General features: G+C 37.6%; 1 protein-coding gene across 3 annotated transcripts in view; it reads left to right on the forward strand.

Moving 5' to 3' along the window:
* Nucleotides 1-20396, forward strand: part of LOC149857152 (transcription initiation factor TFIID subunit 4-like) — a 206863-nt gene that overhangs the window by 174912 nt on the left and 11555 nt on the right. The window contains exons 15-16 of one of the 3 annotated variants that reach the window (XR_016444134.1): nucleotides 5490-5751; nucleotides 8575-8676. The exons of the other annotated variants lie outside the window; for them this stretch is intronic. The gene's annotated coding sequence lies outside the window, so the exon portion shown is untranslated. Of the gene's footprint in view, nucleotides 1-5489; nucleotides 5752-8574; nucleotides 8677-20396 lie in introns of those variants that run through there. 3 annotated transcript variants of the gene reach the window in all.

Raw genomic sequence — 20396 nt, forward strand, 5'->3', positions numbered from 1 at the left:
TTCAGTGTTTTCATTTAGGCTTTGGAGCAACTTGGAAAATTAAGTATTAAAAGAATTGTTAATATAAATCCTGAAAGAGAGGGATTGGTTGAAAATATGTATTTCTGCAAATTACATTTGAAGCCAAAACTGACCTAGTAGAAAATGGTATATACACAGCACAACAGATCAGTTTAATGGTATGCAGAAGATTTTTGTCTACTGGAATAAGCAGAGGGGTTTGCATTTAGTCCTAAATAAAAATGACCAACCTAATTTTCCCCTCTATTCAGCACGGGGTTGTGCATCATAAACCTGTATGAATTCACCATGTGCAAAGTTACCTTTTATTAGTAGTAATGAATAGGTATGAAGCTAGAGATGATATCTTTTTGCAGTCAAAATAAGTGTATGTAAGCAAAGAGGAGACAGTTTTACTGAATTAAGGCTACTTATCTCAGTTTATATGCAAGTTTATTTGGGTTACCCTTACAGATTGCAGTTTTTTTCTGCATTTAAATTGCATTGGGTGTTTAGCAGATTGATATTGCATAGGTTTTTTGTTAAAAGGACAGTAAGGCGTCTGTGGCATTTCTTACAGCTAAGAGCTCAGAATAATGCATACAAATTGAATTTAAACATATATTTCTTTAAATGTTATCCTAGGTAAAGACAGAATAGCATTAATTTGATCATACAACCCCATTTGATTGATAATCACTATGTATGAATTATAAATGTTTTAATAATTCAGCCATTTTCAGTAACATGTTTCCTCTTTAAAAAAAGTTAAAGTCTTTGTTAAGTCTTATAAAATAACCACTTTTTCAGCTGGGTGAGAAGACCTCACCTTTGAGTGTTTTCAGTTATTTCACTGCTGTTCTTCAAAAACAGAAAGCATACATTAAACATCTCATTACTTGCTGGGGCACTATACCATCTGCTGCCATAGTACACAGAACTCTTATTTTTCATTAAATATACTATGAAATCTTAGTTTAATTTTCTGAGGTTTTGACAAATATACAATATATAGGTTTTTAATATTCTAGGTTGTTACTTTTTTAACTGTTACCATTACATGGCAGCCATAAGTATATCAACAGCTTCATTTCAGCATTTGACAAATGAAAGGATTATTAAAGCAGAAATGGAGAGTAAAAAAAGTCTGTTTAAATATTATTTTTCTGTTTGGAATATGAAGAAATTTAGTTTTGGGGTGGGGTTAAGGAGTTAGTAGAATATAAAATCTCTCACTTTGTGATCATTTCTCTTCTTTTAATACATTTCACCTAGTTTAGGAGTATGGATCAAAAACTCACAAGGAAAACTGATGCCCTTTCCTGCAGCTAAATTAACAGGAATCACGTGGAAAACAATCTGAGCCTTGTATGAAAAGGGGAGCCATTAAAATTAGCCCTAAGCTATGGACTGCACCCAATATCACTAGAACTGCACTCACTGCAGATGTGGAGGCTGGCTCTCAGGCAAACTGAGCTGTGTTGTATAGCTACAATTAAAATCAACTCCTCTGCCAAAAAATAAAAGGGAGGAGGGCAGAAGGAGAACATCAAAGACAGATTGAAATGTGTAGTTAGTAATAAGAGTGGTCTCCTCTTGAACCAAGCCCTGCAGCAATTCATGGCCCCCTTGTTAATGAGAAATTTTGACCTCTGGTTTGTAAGTTAAACTTGTAATCCCAGCTAATGAAGTAAATCAATCCCAACTTCAGTCTGTTGTTCCCATTTTTCTTTGCACACTGTGTCTGGGAGTTAGTATCCAGGTCTACAAATATGATTTGGAAAAAAATAATTATTCTATAGCTATGTAACTTTTTAACTATAGCTATGTAACTGTTTTCTGGTTTACATGGCCATGTACCTACGATTTGCTCCACAAATCACATGGCAAATTGCTATTTATGCTTTATAGATTTTATACATTTTTAGGCTTCTATTGTGAAAAGGAAACAGATGGCCCAGTGCTGCTGTGTTTTAACCCATGATGTGTGTCTCTGATACAGAAGTATTTTTTTTTTATTTGAGGTAGTTCAAGGCTGGGTGTTGGTTCTTTAGTTCTTGGTGTGTTTATTGAAAATTTCTTTAAGTACCTTGATGATGGAACACAAAGCAGAAGTCATATTATTTGAAACCTCTAAGGTGCTGCCCTTCCCTCTCTTCTGCTTATATCCTCAAGAAGTCAGTCAGCTTCCAATTAGATATGAATGATCAATGCCATAATAATACTTCCTTCAGTGGATACAGATAGTTATGAGTCTAAACCTAACTTACCTAAGGAGTGCAGTTCCTAAAAGTGGGAATACCCAGGAGGCTCTTGAAATTCATTGTATCCTGGGAAAGACTTGTTGCCACGTGAGAGATGAGATCTGTTGGTCTGCAGTTTCTCTGCCTGAACTAGGATAGTTTAGCACTACCATATTTTCTTACCATACGCTCCAGAATGTAATATGTACCTTGTTTTTGAAAGGCAGAATGAAGAAATTTGTTTGTTTTTTTCTAGAGTTAGGGTTGAATAGAACAGGCACAAAGCCTAATCTTCCCCTGACTCACCCTCCCTTTTCTGCTTAATTAAAGCAGAAACCCTAGCTGTTGCAGAAGATTGCTCTCCAAGGGTGGATCTGTGATTTTGAAAAGAGCCTCCAAGGCTGTTAAATAGGAGGAGAGAGACCAGAAGCAGCTAGCAGACAGCAACATTGCCCTAATAAAAATTAGCTTGATTAGTGGAACATCAAGGCCATTTAAAAAAAAAAAGGTGATCATTTACATTTTTGGAGTGAAGAACAGGAAGCCATTAAGTTTGTTGACTCCCTGTGTTGCCGGAATTAGAGCAGGAATCGAAGCTGAGTGCTTCTATTGCAGTCAGAAAATCAGCTTCCCTTACTTAATACTCCAATTATTTGGGGGGGGAGAGGGGGGGGATGCATCTTGCATGAGAGAGATATAGTATACAGGCCCAGTAAGTGCACACAGGCCTCTGGAAAAAGGGTTCTTGCAACCTGCTACAGCACATACTTGTGGCTCGGCCAAGAATGGCATTGTTGACATCTGAGGTGAGTTTAATTCAGCCTTTCCCAGGAAAGGCGGTTGCTGAAACATTGGATTTTGAGGGGGTTGTAAATAGTTAGTGCTTTTTCATGAAGTACCAGTTTGGAGGGTGGGGAGGAAGAGGTCTCTTTAAGAGTAGCAAACACAGTTCTTTTACTGAGCAGCCAAATAATCCATGCCAAATTTAGAGTTAATGTTTCTAATAAAACATTGCATACATTGTTTGTTTTTCTTCAAAATAAAGCTTGTAGGATATTTTTACTAAACAATGTTACTTAAATATTTGCATATAGGAGCATTCCAGTTGACATGATAATTAGTAGTAGTATTCATGGTAGTAGTATACCCTGCCCTATCCAGGAGAGCTCAGAGCAGCTTACAATAAATGACATAAAACCTGGGCGTCTAACAATATAGATAGGGGGCTAGATTAAATTATTATACCATTTTGCTGGTAATATTTTAATTTGTAATGTAACCTACAGCTCAAACCAATCACACTATTATAAACTGAGTAGTTAATACTGCTACAGTAAGAGTTTATAATAACCTACTTTTTGTTTCACTAAATTTGAAAGAACCTATGTTAATTTGGACAACAAGTGGAAAAGCACAGCAGTGAATCTATTCTCAAATGATATACCTTAGTATATGGAGGATCCTGTTGAGAAGAACTTCGAAAATAATCATGGTTTATTAGCTGCACAGTCTTTTTCCCTTTGTTTCTATTCATTTAATTTAAAGTGAAACAACTCAGCATGCAAAACTAAAATTAGCTGCAAAAAGGTGTAAGTGAATAAACAGGCAAATCCATTAGAGTCGATGGGTTATTGGATCCCTTGCCATTCCTCAGATGGCGGCCTATTAAAAGTGGTAATGTCTGCCTCCAGCATGGCCTCAAGGCAAGAAAGAAGGCCAAGACAGGCATATTTCACATGCATCAGACACAAGAATTAAATAGACCAATGTTCCCTAAAAGACTGAAGTACATCTCTTTCTGACGTTCATCTCGGGCAAAAATTCATTGATCTCAGTATGTCCCTTGGCAATTATAAAATATTAAATCCAAGTCACACTTTTCTAGTTGGCTTAATTTTTTCTCTATTCAGAGCTTTCTATTTGATCAATTTTAACAAGTTAGGAATAGCATCTAATAATAAAATAAAAACTGCAGAGTTAAAAAGTTTGTTCATTTGACATTCTTGGATTTTTCTATGTAGTCTCTAGACTTACATATCATTTTATTGTATTTTAAATATATTTTCATACTAAAAAGGGTGAAATAAAATATATATTAACCCACTGTGTTCTTTGAGTAGGTATCTTTATAAACCCTGGGTACTGGTTCCTAGATGGTCTATGGCAAGTAAAATCTGTGTTTTAAAGCAAACTGTATAGTTAACCAACAGCATTTTTATCAGTGTGCTACCATAATTGTTTCTACTTTTTGTTCCAATTGCTAGTTTCTCTGTATTGTATCAGATTGGGCTCTTCAGGATAGCTAAAAGTGTACATTTAGAATTAATTTACATAAATACGAGTTTTCCCCACTTTCAAATTCTTTTTCTTTTTTCAAGTTGTTAAAAATAATTTGTTATAAGGTCCAGTACATCAAAGTAATCGGCCTTATAAAGTAGCAATGCAGTATTGAAATTAAATATAATCAAATAAGAATTTTGATTTTTTTTTTAAACATAACATTAATTTGGAAGTTGTGCTATATGTGCTATATAATAAAGCTTAAACGGATAGCTTTCTTGGTCATCCTTGATGATGATCTAGACCAGCTCTGGTATTATGTATGAACATGTTCAATATAAGAAGTCTACCTGTTGTATTAGCTTGGTCTGTTCCTGTTTAACATTCTCATCTGGTTGGCACATTTACAATCTTCTGTCCCTTAAATAAGCTACTGTGATGGCCAGAAGCTATGAACAGGATTGGCTCAAAAGATATAAGGAAGAATGCTCAGAATTTTGGTTGGCTTTCAAAAAGTGACAATTCTGATTACTTATTACCACCAAAATAACTGCATAGAACGGTGGAGCTAATTGAATGTGTATTTGAGGTCTGAAATTTTCAGAGTGAAAGGTGTAAAATGTTTGTTTACATTTTGGCATAGAGACACTTTTCCTGTATGCAGCTATGCTGTAACAATTATTCAGGTATATTATACACAGAATATTGTTAGAAATTAACTAAATAATTAAGATAAGTAGGGAAACAATTTATCTGTTGGTGTAACTCCATTTATTACTTTGGCAGTGCATACCAGCAGAGATTTTTGGCATATCATCTGTATGCTTCGTTTGAAGCATAGCTAAGCAATGCACAAAACATGTCCATTTGATCTAATATGTCTCAATAAAATTGTAACTCTGTAAAAACATTGAGATGAATGTTCAAATCTGGTTGCATAAGGTTAGACTTCTTGTTTGTATTTAGGTTCCTCATTATAATGGGACTCATCAGAAGTGTGAGGACACATGGAGCACAGTAAAGTCGCTGAGATTCAGATTCACGTCCCTTCTGTGCCACAGCCTTCCTGTGTGATGGCCAGGTTGCTTAAAGTGTCTGTGCCTCAGTTCCCCGTCTCTAACATGGGGATATTACCATATTTTCTTTCATATAAAATGCCCCTGACTATAACCTGCACCCTATTTTTGGAAGGGCTGAAGAATAAAAAGACTCATACCTTGGAGTGCAGGTAAGTACCTGAGGTCTGGGGTCTCTGGGGCAGGGGCTGGGGGCTGATCCAGCATGCCAGAGTTGGGGCCACATGGCAGGGCTGAATATGGCATGCTGGCATTGGCGCTATGCAGCAGGTTCAACCCTGTACGCTGGGTCTGGAGCTGTTCACCGGGTTCAGCTTGGCTTACGGGTCCAGACTCACTGTACCTGGCACATGCTTCTGGAGCGAGTGTACAGGAATTTTCTCAAGGTTCTTTTTTGCTGTTGTTTTTTGAAGCCTGGCATGCTGGGTCTGGGGCCATGTGCTCTCTAAGACTCAGCACCCCAGCCACAGAACAACTCCACACAAGCCTGATCCAGTATGCAGTTGCAGGGGGTGGGGGTTTCCCCTATGGGTCCAGAAATTTGGAGCCATGTCATTAACACTGCAACCATTCTGCCTTCTCTCCCCACCCCTTGCCCGCCCTTCCCCACCTGGCTGCCAAATTCCAAGATCCATGGGGAGCCCTTTTCTCATAATTTCCCCAGCTTTTTTTGGCGGTTGAATGCAAGAAAATATTGTAATGTTTCTTCTCTCCTACCCATTGTCTTTTATGTTTAGATTGTAAATCTTTCTGGGTTGAGGGTCTGTCTTGCCATACATTTGTGCAGGGCCTAAGATACTAGGACCTCAGTTTCAGGTGGCACCTAAGGTGATACAGTACTATAGGTAATAAAGATAAATGGTGGCTACTCATTCTGCTTTACCTATCTGCACAACTGGGCAATAGATAGCTCTCTGGCTTAAGTGCAATGCATGCGTACTACAGTAACTAAATAAATATAAAAGTGACCACTGCCTGGTGGTAAATATCACCAATAAGCATCTAGGGCATCTTAAAAAAATACTACAGCCTGGGTTTTGCAAGTTTTGGTTTTTTTTTAAAAGGGAAATAAAAAAGATTTTAGAAGAGCAAAAACTGACAGATCTAAAATGTGACATAGATTTAGTAAAAAATAAAAAAGTCTATTTTTATCCATCTTTTTTAATCAGTATTCTAGAATATTCTAGAAGCTGTTCATTGAAAGGCTGATGTCAGTCAAATTAAAATAAATGAAATCTCTATTCAGAAATCTGTAATTAGGCAGGATAAGGATGCATCTTGCCAGTGCTGAATATGATGTTGCTTGTTAAAATACTCTTCTCAATGGGTGTGTTATTGAACTAGCCAACATACATTTCTGATCCACCAAAACTGAACTTCTGTTTCTTGCCTAGCAGAGGGATGAAACATACAACTAAGGTAACATTACTTATGTACAAAGGACGAGTTCTAAGTTAATTGAAATTTTGCCTGAATAAAGACTACAAGATCAGGCCTAGAAGTATTTTTCCATCAGTATAGTATTTCTTTTTTTGAGGCCCCATTGCTGCCCACCGTACATCCTTAATGTCCTTTTATTAAGCTCTCTTCTTCCCTAACCTGTCTCCTGGTTGCTTTTTACAGAATAACCTTCAGTTTTCTTAATTCAAGGGCACAGTTTGCCCTTGAAATCAATTTTAAATTCTGTATTTTGGTGAGAATTGGGCCAAAACAAGACATTGCTTTGGCCACTTTGAGTCTTAACACTGTCTTAACCTCTGTTTTGTTGTGATGTGATAACATCACAAAAATAAATGTCACAAATTTTAATTTTAAAAAAGTTTACCTTTAAACATACATTTATGGTAGGTAAATCAGTCTGCAAGTTTTTCCAGCTTTAGCAGAATTTCGTGACTGGGTTGCTATGATATTCCTTTGTGAAATTAATAGCTTAAAAATGGATAGCATATTCGACCATGAGAATGTGAAATATTGTTTATTAAGAAGGTCCTTTTAAAGAACATTTTACTGAACTTTATTTTTCTTTAACTGCATACTAATTTTAAAGGTCAGTGTGGTTAGTTACCATAGTAGTGACCTAAAAATAACCTTTCTAGTGTACCTGTATATTTCTGATCTGTAGTGTTAGCATTCAGAAATGTTCTTTCCCTTAGAGTTTCAGCAGCTAAATAAGTTGCAACCCCTTCAGCTATACTCATAAAAATTTGCTTCCAGACAACATGGTCTGTTTATTGTGTAATAATCGAAATGGCACTAAATTGCAATGATTGCTGAACACTTAGGAATTGCATTAACCACTTAACTGCTAAACTATTTTTCTGTTTTCTTCCTCACTGAGGAGTATTATATTGATTTTCCTCTTAGTTAGTGCTGCTTATTCAGTCTCTGAGATTAACAGAATATTTTAGTACCCTCATGCTCTGTCATATTTTGAGTCAATCAGCAGTGACCTTGGCTAGGAATTTTCTCAAGGTATTTTTTTTTTTAACCTATGAAACAAAATAGCTTGCAGTGTCTAGACTTGAATTTGTGCATAAAATGAAAAGGGGGAAAATATTTTGCCCAAGTTACTTAGAAAATTATCAGTAGGAAGAAATCTCTTTCCTTCGCCTCTATGAGATAAGGTATTTCCTATTCCCTTTAATATACTGGTGCTCAGACAAATTAGTTAGTAGTAATGAGGCTTTAGCCAGAGAATTAGTCATGGCATATAATGCAGTGTTTGGAATGTAATTAAAAATCTAAATACAATATTAGTTGAAGCATTTTTCAAGCTCTTTGTTGGTGCTACACTAGTGTTTTATGAGGATATTTTTAACCTATTCCTAACTAATTCTTTATTTTTATTGAGGCAAAATATACAAACATTTGAACAATATCAAACTTTAGAGATCTGTGATCATAGTTAGTTATACTAGTTCAGTTAGCAAATGCTTTGCAGAGCATAAACTCTGCAATTCTCTTTTCTTTTAAAGGTATGTGGAGATAAATTGTGTTCTTATTTGTATTTCTGAGAGAAGTTGGCAGAAAAGCAATATTAAGAAAAAAAACCCCAAACCTTTCTCAAATCTTGCTTCAAAAAAAGAAAAAAAAAAAGAGGCTGATACAGGTAAGGAAGAGTTAAACAGAAATTGAGCGGGGATGCTGGGGGGCAGCAGTGCTGCAGAACATAGCAGTGTTCGTGCGAAGGCAAGTCATTTCCCGAAACACTGCAGACACATGGCCTCAGGCAGTCTAAAACCTTTGGAGACCAAAATGGCTCGCAGGAGTTAGAAGTAATAAGGTGTTTTTCCCTTCTTTCTCCTTCACTGAAATTCTGTAAGGTTGCTATGCATTACCAAGGAACAATGCCACTATTTTTGTGTTTTATATGGGTATTAAGATCCATTACAATTTGACATTTTTAAGATTGGTTATCCTGTAGTTTGGTGTTAAATTGAAGTTGTTTGTTTTGAATTTAATTCTTTCATTTTTCAAAGGGAAAAAAGGCAGCACTGCTGTGCTGATAGCTTACTGAAGTATGCCAGTATTTGGTGTTTGAATCGAATCTGTTTGCTCTCACAAAATACAGATGAAATTATATTTAAAAGAATTCTAATATTTTTTCATTGCAGTCTATAAGATGCTTTTCTGTCAGCTTTTTAAAGTCAGAATATAGAAGGTACTGTTCATATGCTATCATGGAAGTATACAGGCTCTGAGTTAATTTAACACTATGTTGTATATCCAGTATGTATTGTGCTTAATGCAACCTGCTTATGATTATTATAACTCCTATATGTTTGTAGCAGCTAAATAAACTCCACATCAAATAAATTACTGCAACAATGTTATCAGGCCAGCAGCAATGTTAAGGACATCTGTTAACTCTTTTTCAAATGCCCTGTCCTTTCTCGTTTATTCCAAACATTTCTGTTGTTAATTACTACTTGAAGTATACGACATGGCCCTTCAAACATAGCTGTGGAGACCTGCTTAGGAGGGCACAATCTGGCTTCAAGTAACTTTCCTTTTTATTCTCAGTCTTTTAAACCCCACACTGGAGGGTAGGGGGTAAACTCCACAGCTAATAATTGTTGTAGAGTAAAACCTGTAATGGTCAGGTAAACCACTGTCCTGGCCAGTACTGTTGGTATATATTTTCATTATACTGGAAGGACCAGATCCTGCAAACCTGTCAAGGAACGGTCCTTTTGGCCCTTTGGGTACTTGCATGAGTAAGGAGTACTTATGTGAGTAGGCTCTCAGAGAATCAGGCTAGAACGTTAGGCTCTTAGAACTGGTTGAAAGTTTCTTGGAGAAGCTTTTTCTATCCAAAATCAAACAAATAAATAAAAAACCTTTTTGTCAAAACCCAAACATTGTTGAAATGGATTAGGTTCAAAACCATTTTTGATGAAATGCTTCCAGAGGACAGGCCAAGATGGGCTCTGAAAGGAGACCACCTCAAAAATGAGTTGGCCTCCTTTATTTTTAATGAGAAAAATGTTCTGTCTAGCCCAGTTGTTAAGGCGTGGCCTAGGGTATGGGGGAAAGGCCAGCTCCTGTTGGGCTGCAAAGGCTGTCTAACATAGTAGTGATGCAGAACCAGCATAAATTTTGTAATCTTGAAATATTTCTTAATAAGATTGTTGTTCTCTGGCTAACCTTCATCATTACATAGTACAGGTTTTGCTGAATAGAAACCATTTCATTACACTCGTGAAAGTAATTTCTTTTTATTTTAAGATTCTAAGAAACTATGAGATATGTCACTAACTGAACTAGACAGTGGCCCAGGTCTTCTGCCTTATTTGTAATATAGTGGGCCTTATTTATTTGAGCATGACATCTTAAACAAATGAATCGGATGCAGTTTTTTAAAGATCATATGAAACTTGAGAAGGAAATCTGGTAAATAAAAAATAGAAACCTGAAGAAATTCTGTAGACAGACAGTGCTAATAAGATTTTGATCTGCTGAGCTGCATTAGGAAGTCTGTCTGAGTGGTGTGAATTTACATAGCTTTTCATCAACATTACACCATTTGCAATGGTATGAAAAATTTATGTAAAGTAAGGAGCGCTTGATAATTGTATTCTGGCTTTTTTTCATCTGGATAATACCTATCCTTCATTTTGCTCTTGTATATGATTACTGTATATCACTGGAGTATTTTTAAAGTGCTGGACATTTTAGTAGGCTAAGTTTCCAGAGTCGATTAATTTAGTCCCAGTAATGAAGTGTGTATACCTTAGTGTGCTGCATGTGACTGTGGTGGGTCATGAATCTGATCCGAGTACTTTGTCAAGCAACTTACCTAGAAGCAGACTGAGCCATTAAGGACAATAAAGTTCTGAGTTGCAAAAATGAAACTCTCTTCAGTTTTGGTGATGACAGGAGGAGAGGCCTGGGCAGTTGTAACTGAACATTATGCCCTCTTTTTTTATTTTTGATTGCAAAATCCTCTCATACTGTTTGGCAGGAACTTTATTGCTACTCAGCCTTGATGAAAGCTTCCCTGGTGTAGTGAGCTCCTCAGACATGCTCTGTAGAGTCTCTCAGATAAGATCACGAGTTGGCCAACTTCTATTTATGGGCCAATGAATTATGCAGCTGGGGTAATTAGACGTTTTTGTTTTGTGAATCAGGATTAAGCTCTGGGGGTGCCAACCTAGGAGAAAGCCTGTGGAACTGCATAATAAAAGGCATTTTTAATGTAGAGGTAGGAAATATTTAAATGCAAAAGAGAATTGCAAAATATAAAAGATAACATCCTCCTGCAATGGGGAGGAAAAGTGAAGCGTATACTCTAATTGTTGCCCATTGAAGTTTTTATCACTATTGTACTTGTGAGGAAAGAAGCATTTTAGCATGAATTCCAAAAAGAAAAATCAAGCATTTTTCCTCAGTAAAAGGTTGGAAAAAGTATAATGTTTTTATGTGCTAGAAGTTATTTATGAAGCATATACTGTTACTGACCTATTTTGATGTGGGAGACTTATTACAACTACAATGCAATTTAATCCAGCATTGTTTTCATGATGTCATCATTTGCATATTAAACAAAATATCTGAAGTAGGTAGTAAATTAAGTTGTAGTTTTGATTTTCTAACCTACATGCCTTTTGTTTGTGCCTCAAGATAACATTGAATAACATATTTAACCTACTCATGTGTGAAAAAGTAAAATTATATCATGTCCTGATTCTTCACACATAGAAGAAATCTAAATCTCTCTTAGTTCAAACACTAAACAGAAACCATAAGGGTAAGAATGTTTGTAGAAGTCATATATTTCAAAATGGAGAAGTCATTGTTTTTCCTAATAGGAACAGGTATATATATTTATCTAAATAAAAAAAAGAAAAAGTTAGTAGAAAAATCTTTCACTAATGTATTCCTATATAAATTTACTCCTTGGGTCCTTTGCTACTACTTAGACATTAAATGATATTGATGGATAATAAGTCAAAAGAGAAGCATATTGAGGTATTATAATTTAATGTTCTGAGTTGAGTCTGGATGTTAGAGAAGAACAGTAATTTTCATATCTGATTTCCCCTTCATTTTCACCATCCACAGGAAATGATTCTGTCAAATACTAATTCTTTATTAAATATAATAAAACCAGAAGTGCCTATTTTTTTATGGATGTCATTAGTTTTCTCTAATATGATAAAGGAATAATATTTCTGTAAAGGTGGAACAGATTACAACCAGGCCACGAATATTTTCCTATATTTTAGCTCAATATTCTCATGCCCTTTTGTTGGAAAGACAGAGGATTGACTTAAAACTGAAGTGCAGTATGCCAGAAAAGCTATTCTAAAATAATTAGAATTGAAACCTTCCCTTTAAAAACCCAACATCAGCATTAAACTAAACATGGATGACAAAACATCTCTCGATGCGAAAAAGAACTCCTCCTTCAATTTATAGAATCATTCCTGAAAAAGTGTTGTGCTACAAGGGTTTCTCAGTATCTTGGAGAACCTGCCAAGGTATCACACTTGAATGGCTGGGAACAAAATATAGATCTATGTAAGCAAAACAATTTCACTTCAATATAACAAACATTAGCTCATACTTAAATTCACCTTTAGCACGGTTGTTGATGGCTGAAACTAGTTGATCTGTCTTGCAGAATTTGCAAATCATAAAGTGGAGTCAAATTCTGTTGTCATTGGTTCAGTATAGAAATGACCCACAAACCAGTGTAAGTGATTGGAAACTGGTTCAGATCTGTAATTCAGCTGAAGTTCAGTATGCATAAACTATTTAAAAAATGGCCAAAACCAATTTAAAATAAACCTGGATACATGTAGTAGAGTAAAAGCCATGTTATCCAGCACCTTACAAACCAGCATGCTCTATTAACCGACATGCTGGCTTGTAAGGTAAAAATGAAACTGGAAGAGCCCACCATGGCACTTCTGGTTTTGCCAAGCCCCCACGGCCCAGGGCATAGCAGCCTGCATGGGGCTTACCTCCCTGTCCCCCAGCACACTAACGCAGCAGGGTGGGCAGGAGAAGCAGCGGCGCCCCAAATGCAGAGGGAGAGGCAGCGGCCTGAACAGGCAAAAACACTTATTCGGGCCTCTCAGGTGACCGGCATATTTGTTTATCTGGCACCCCCCACTCCCAATGGGTGACAGATAACAAAGCTTTTGCTGTATTAGATTTAACAGATTTAAATTAAATTGGTTTATTGAACTTCTGTCCCAGATCCCCTCCAGATTCAATTTAACTCAGTCCCCCAGCATCCCAGGATACTTTGCACCTTCCCCACAAACCCACTCTCACAAGGTGGGTGGGCTAGCTTTGGCTCAAGCTGTCTGCCCCAGTTGAGCAGGGAGCCTGGGCCACTGCAGGCATGTGGCTGCATTTGCAGAATCAAAAGTAAATGTCTGTTCACTTGTTTATCTGTTCAATCTATGCATTTTAAGACAAGTCTGCCAAGCTTGAATCAACTGAGCCTTGGGTTTTTTGACTGTCTGTACTTAGCCATTGAAGTTAATGGTAGAAGTTCCTTGGATGTTAGTGGGACCAAGAAATCAGCTTTGTTGGTAACATATCTCTTAAACCGTTTAGGTATTACTCATTCTGAAATACAAGCTTTTATTTAACCTGGAAGTGAAGACAACACTGCTCCACTGGAACATTTTTTTGAACCTTAAGACTTATTCATTGTTTTTGTGTAGTAAAACTTTACAAATAAACAAAGACATAGCTCTGAGAACCTTCTGACTTTTTCCCATACTAAGCATTACTCATTTAGCTGAACTTTGATATATTGTCAGTTAGCTTTTAATTTACATCAGTCAACTGTATATCTTTGCTTTCCAAAGAAGGACCATTCCTGTGAGAACAGGTTTGGGGTTATATTTATTAGTAAAACAGTAGCCTTCCATTTTGTTAGTAAAAATGGTTTGTCTTGGATCATTTGTCAATTTCTGGTTTCAACTTGCGGCATTATTGATTTTTTTTTTAAATCTGAGTTTTATATTTGTTCATATTAAAATATTCAAGCTGTGGGAGTGCCAGTCTGATGCCTCAGTAGTAATCCTGTGTCATGTGCAAAGCAGAAGAATAGATTACTTGATACAGTGAATTGCTTAGAGTCAGAGCCAAGTGCAGGAAACTTCCATGAAAAAACACAAACCTGATCTTGAGATGAATCCCATTGCAGGCAATTCACCTGTCAGGATAAGGCCTAAACAGGGCAGAGCCTGCTTCTTTTTCATGAATAAATGAATAAAGCTGTCAGGATCTTTAAAGTCTTTTGAGAATGGTAAAAGATGTCCTGGTTACAGTCTTCCTTGTTAATTGAAAAAAAATTGGCATACAATAGAATCTTTTGGTTTTAAAGGATTTTTTGGCCCAAGAACCCCATCTAATATCAACCGGGGAACTTTGAAGGCTTCAGAAGAACAGCATATAACCTAGCCATCAGTTTTGTTGCAGTTTAATTTTAAAAGGGTAAGTAGAAGCCAAGATCTAAGGACTGCAGTAGTTAGTGGCAAAAGCTGATATGGGATTATAAAGGTTATAGTTCAGATGCAACAGATGGCAAATGGTTCTAACCTACTATACCATATGTTACTGCATACCGCATTCAGGTAGTACTATATGTATCCTGTGTGGAAAAAATTAGCAATCCTAAAATATTTTTCACAACACCCGAAAAGTATAGATGAAAATGTTACTTGAATAAAATACTTTCTCAAGAATACCAAAGTGAAGATGTATTTAAAGCCAGGAAAATAGAAGTGCTGTAGTTGTTTGAACTGGACTACAGAACTTAAAGCAACAAAATTAGAGTGCAGAGAGCTTAGTCCAAGTCAATATATAACTGGTGATTCCTAACAGGCAAAATGTAAGGAAGGTCATTCCATTAAAACTTGTTGAGGATGTTTATAGATGGGTTATGGGAAAGTGGTCTACAAGTTAAATTACAGGTTAGTTTCTGTTGTCATTAATTTCGGCTTAGATTTTCAAAAAATCCACATTACCCATAACCTAGACTAAATTTTCAAAGGAACTCAGCTCCCTTTTAGTGGCTGTTGTCATGTTCCCATTGTTTTCATGGGAACTGCATAGTGCAGAACACTTTGGGAATTCTGGCCCACAATCTGTAATTTCTATCATTATTATTCAGGTTAGTTTATGGATCTAATTTTATAGTGGGGGGAAATGAAAATATCAGACAATAAGGAGAGAAAAGGGTTAATCAAATCAGAAATACTGGGAGAAGTGGAATGGTAGCAAAGAAGAAAAATGAAGGCAGAGAGTTGTGATTTGGAGTGGTGCTAAAGAGCCTCTGGGCTTGAGATTCATCTCGCATTTTATAATGCTCATGTTGTGTTGTATCATAATGCACTTGCTTCTACTAGAGCTAGCTGTTTCTCATATCTTATTGCCAATGGTAAAAATAGGCCAGTAGCATCATTCTATACTATTGAGCCCATATTATTTTTTTTACTTGCCTCTGCTAATTAATTTAAGCTCTTTTGCTGTGTATGCATGTGTGTGTTTGTGTATCTCTGCTCTGTTGCCCTCCATCATCATCTGTTCAGGTTCTCATATTGCTTTTGATTGGTTGTGCCAGCTCCCTTCCAAAGATACTGAATGTATTACACATCACTGCCTTTTGTTTAACTTTGCCAAAATCCATCCCATCATTAATCTCTATTTTTGGCTAGTATTTTGGAAAATATGTTTATTCTGTAGCTGTGGCATTTTGTTTTCTTGGCATTTATTTGTGTAAAAGATTTCGGTGAATATGCTCACCATTGTCAACTGTGGGGAAACTGGTACCAAGCAATTTTATCATAGGCTTTCTGCTGTTCTGTGCATGGGAGCTCTTTTGAATCTCTCTCAGACTTCTTTGTCATCATATACTATAGTACCTGTTTTACTAGTTAAACTGTGCTGGTCCCCAGACCTGGTTTTTTAACGGTCTTGGTTTTAACATCCTATGTAATTTATGTGAAATCATTAATAACTATATTATTTGAAATTGATTTCTAATAAAGCAAAAATGATGATAGAGCATGTAGTGTTTACTTGTAAATTCCAGTTTCCCTTAGGTACTCTGAATGGTATTCAACTTTAACAGGATATGAAACTTAAGAGTTGATTAGCATTTGAAGAGCACATTTGGGTAGGTCATTACGCCCCTTTATATCATATGAGGGATTTGTCCAGATTTTGTTATTTATTGATATGGAATGTTGGGTCATATCTTTGTCATATCAAGATATAATTAGTTTAAGTCTTTGTTAGTTGGGCTTGTGGCTTGTTCTTTCCAGAGGCTATATTGTATTCAGAATGTTACTGTTAAATTTCTTGCAGACACGTTCCTGTTCTCATTATATCCTCAGTTCATGTACTTGAGAGAGTTCTCTTTTTCAGTCCCTTTTACCTAGTTGTACTTACTAATATCAGTTTGCTAAAAAAAGAAGCTGATTGTCCTGAAAATGGTCGTGTTGTATCTCTTTTCTCAGCAAAGATGTTTCTAGAAATGTGGCTTAAAAAACATAAAGAGAGTTTTGAAATAATAGGCTTATGTTTTTGGTCTGGACTTTCAATTTCTGTTTCTTTGTTAACCATATTTGAGGAGAAGGGCCTTTAAAATGTTGTTTTTTGATTTTGGGGTAGGAAGGGGCAGATAGGGACAACAATTTGGGCATGTGGGCAGAGGAGATTAAGCATTGTTTTCAGTTTTGTAAAGAGTAGTTTGTTATCACTTCAATGTTTATAAATGTAAGATGACCTGGCATTGACTTGGGGCTTTGCTGTTTCATCAAGTTCTATATGAGAGGTGTAGAGTAAAGGAGCAACTGAGAGGGTATATCAGGGAAAAGAGTGTATAGGGATGGGCAACTGGATTGGTAAGGATATGGATTAGGAATCCTTGAATATGTAGTCTAAACTAGTTTATGGTCTCATGATCGGGTTGCTGTGATAGATTTTCATAGATTTCATAGACATTAGGACTGGAAGGGACCTTGGAAGATCATCGAGTCCAGCCCCCGCCCAAAGGGCAGGAAGTCAGCTGGGGTCATAGGATCCCAGCAAAATAAGCATCCAATTTACTCTTGAAGGTGTTCAATGTAGGTGCTTGAACCACCTCCGCTGGCAGGCTGTTCCAGACCTTGGGGGCTTGGACAGTAAAGAAATTCTTCTTTATGTCCAGCCTGAAACTGTCTTGCAGTAGTTTATGACCATTCAATCTCATCCAGATCCTGGTGGTCACGCCTGATAGACTTATAGGTGGCCATCAGATCACCCCTGAGCCTGCACTTTTCCAGGCTAAAGAGCCCCATGGCTCTCGGCCTGTCATCGTAAGGTCTGTTTTCCTGACCTCTGATCATGCACGTGGCTCTTCTCTGGACTCTCTCAAGCTTCTCCACATCCTTTTTGAATTGTGGAGCCCAAAACTGAACGCAGTACTCCAGCTGCAGTCTCACCAAGGCCGAGTACAAGGGGAGAATGATGTCCCGGGATATGCTTAAGAAGCATCTATGGATGCAAGCCAGCGTTCTGGTCGCTTTAGTAGCTGCAGCATCACATTGCAGGTTCATGTTCATCTTGTGGTCAATGATGATCCCCGAGTCTCTTTCTTCTGTAGTGCTAGCCAGCGTAGGACTGCCGAGCCCATAAGGATGCTGCAGGTTTTTCTTCCCAAGGTGGCAAACCTTGGATTTTTCAGTGTTAAACACCATCAGGTTCTCATCCGCCCATTTGCTGAGCCTGTCCAGGTCAGCCTGGATCACCCACCTGTCTTCTAGTGTGGATGCTTTGCCCCCAAATTTGGTGTCATCAGCGAACTTGGCCAGTTTGCTTCTGACTCCAATGTCCACATTATTAATGAAGATGTTGAACAATATGGGTCCAAGGACAGAGCCTTGGGGGACCCCACTAGTCACAGGACACCATGATGATTGTCTTCTATCAATTACTACCCTCTGGGTCCAACCATGGAGCCAATTTCCCAGCCAGTGGATTGTGGTGGACCCAAGGCCACAATTGGCCAGTTTCGCCAAGAGGTGATCATGGGATACCAGATTGAAGGCTTTTTTGAAGTCAAGATATATGACATCAATCTCTTCTCCCTTGTCCAGGTGATAGGTCACCTGGTCATAGAAGGAAATGAGATTGGTCACGCAAGACCTACCCACAACAAACCCGTGCTGGGTTTTGCACGTTGGGGTTGGCATCTGGGCTGAGAGCAAGATACTGAGGAACATTGAGGCTGAATGAGGGAAGGATGGACCGGAGGCAGGAAAAGGCCAAGCCATCAGGAATGGGATTTGGGGACTAAGAGTTAGGTATGGAGAAGGCTATGCAGGATATTGGAATGAGGCTGAAAAAGGGTTGCTGTGCAAGCCTGAGGAATGAGTGGGTGTCCAGGGTATAAAAAGCAGTTCTTTGGTGTTAGGGAGACTTTAGTAGGGTATGGAAAGGTAAGTGCTGCAGAGAACATGGAAGTGAAAGAGGAAGGCATGGTAAATCTTGGACAGCATCTGAAAGGCATCAGAGTAAGGCACAAAAAGAAGATGGTACTAATTATAGAAGAGGTAGGGGGAGCAGGGCGGAGAGAGAGAGAGAGAAAGGAAATGGAGCCTCCATGTTGACAGTATTTTCAAATACTCTACTACAATCTCTACTCTACTACTACTCTAATACATAAGAAGCTTTAAGCACTTATTTTTTATGCTGAAAAAACTCCTCCTGTCCCACTCTGTTCCCTTCCACAATCTACTGCCTCTGTGTCCTAGCCAGACAGTTTCCCTGCTGTACACACTCCCATGAACTTGCTAATGTCTGCAGCAATTGAGCCCACCCTCTGCTGGAGCTGTCCTCCACTTCCTCCTGGAACTTGTTCAAAGAAGGGAAATTTTAAACAAACAAACCAACACACAACAATCTTGGATTGAAAAGAACTAGGATTGACAATGCTAAGAAATCTGGAAATAAATGGCCAAGGGATAAAATCAGTTCTCACTGTGGGTGATCCTTCATTACTCCTTATAGCCTCACCTGAGTCACATGAAACATTAATTGTTTTCTCTGATAATTGCAAAATCATAGCCATGGTTAAAATATACTTTACCCTCAGATTTTAACATCTCATTTTCAAGCCAACAATTTGTCCTGAAAACTGACAGTATTAGTATTTAGGGCTTAATTCCGTCACTGCTCACTTGTGAGATGACCACAAGTCAGATGAGATGAATGAGGGCAATTCACTTTCAGAGCTTTTGTTTCGGATGATGATTTTCTTCTTCAGTCAAGAAGATGATTTTGCATTGAGCTACATGGTTCACATTTGTAAGATTTTTTTCTTAAACAAGTATTAAAACTTAATCTTTTGGGTTTTCATTTTTTTTTCATTTTGCTTTTTGTAAGAGTGAGATTACATAATCTAATATCTGAGTCTGCTTTGCAGACCCCAAAGATACTCCTATTGGAGTTTTGAAGGTTGTGGGATAGTTGCTGTTAAATCGTTGTATTGAAAACATAATAAGATAAAGATAAGTCAGTGCGTATAGGGGTGAATGTTTGAGCAGTTTGAAGTTATTTGTCTCCCAGTGAAGAAAAATATGGGGATATGCAGAGCTGCCCCTAGGGGTGTACGGGGCCTAGGGCATGTCAGCTTGTGCAGGGCATGTCAGCCTGTGAGCGGCCAGAATACGGAGCTGGCAGCATGTGGCAGCCGCACGGAGTGGTGGTGCCCTCAGCATGTGCCTGTATGGCACTGTCCTTGGCACCCCCCGCCAAGGGACAGCTCAGGGGTTATGCAATAGTATTGGACTGGAGGAAGGTGGGCAAGAATACAAAGCTATTTGTACTATAATGTAAACTCATGTTGAAAGATGAGTACAAGTGAGAGAGCCAGAATGCCAGGAAAATTGGCAAGATCAGTATTTCAAAGGGAGCAGTACTTGATTTAAACATAGGAGAAACATTCCAGGTACAATGAAAATGTGTATGATAGAAATAGAATAAATAGGATATTCCATATAGAATTACCAGTGCAATAGAATGGTCCAAATCCTACAGTTCTTTTTCAAGGAAATATGTTCAAATCTAAGCAAGGCAGTGTATTGTAGTAGCTGCAAGATGTCTGGGGACTTAGACATTGGCAAAGGAAGAGTAGGTTAGTAACCAATACATACAGAAGTATGGGGAATGCAGAGGCCAACCTGAGCATCTGCTAAGAAACTGGAGGATGTAAATCATCTGCTTTTCTGGATATCCCAGCTGTGCAGAATCAAGAACACAGAAAGATCTTTGAAGGGCTGAGACC

The sequence above is a fragment of the Crocodylus siamensis genome, chromosome 9 (assembly GCF_052110815.1).
Source record: "Crocodylus siamensis isolate JL-2025a chromosome 9, ASM5211081v1, whole genome shotgun sequence".
Lineage (NCBI taxonomy): Eukaryota > Metazoa > Chordata > Crocodylia > Crocodylidae > Crocodylus > Crocodylus siamensis.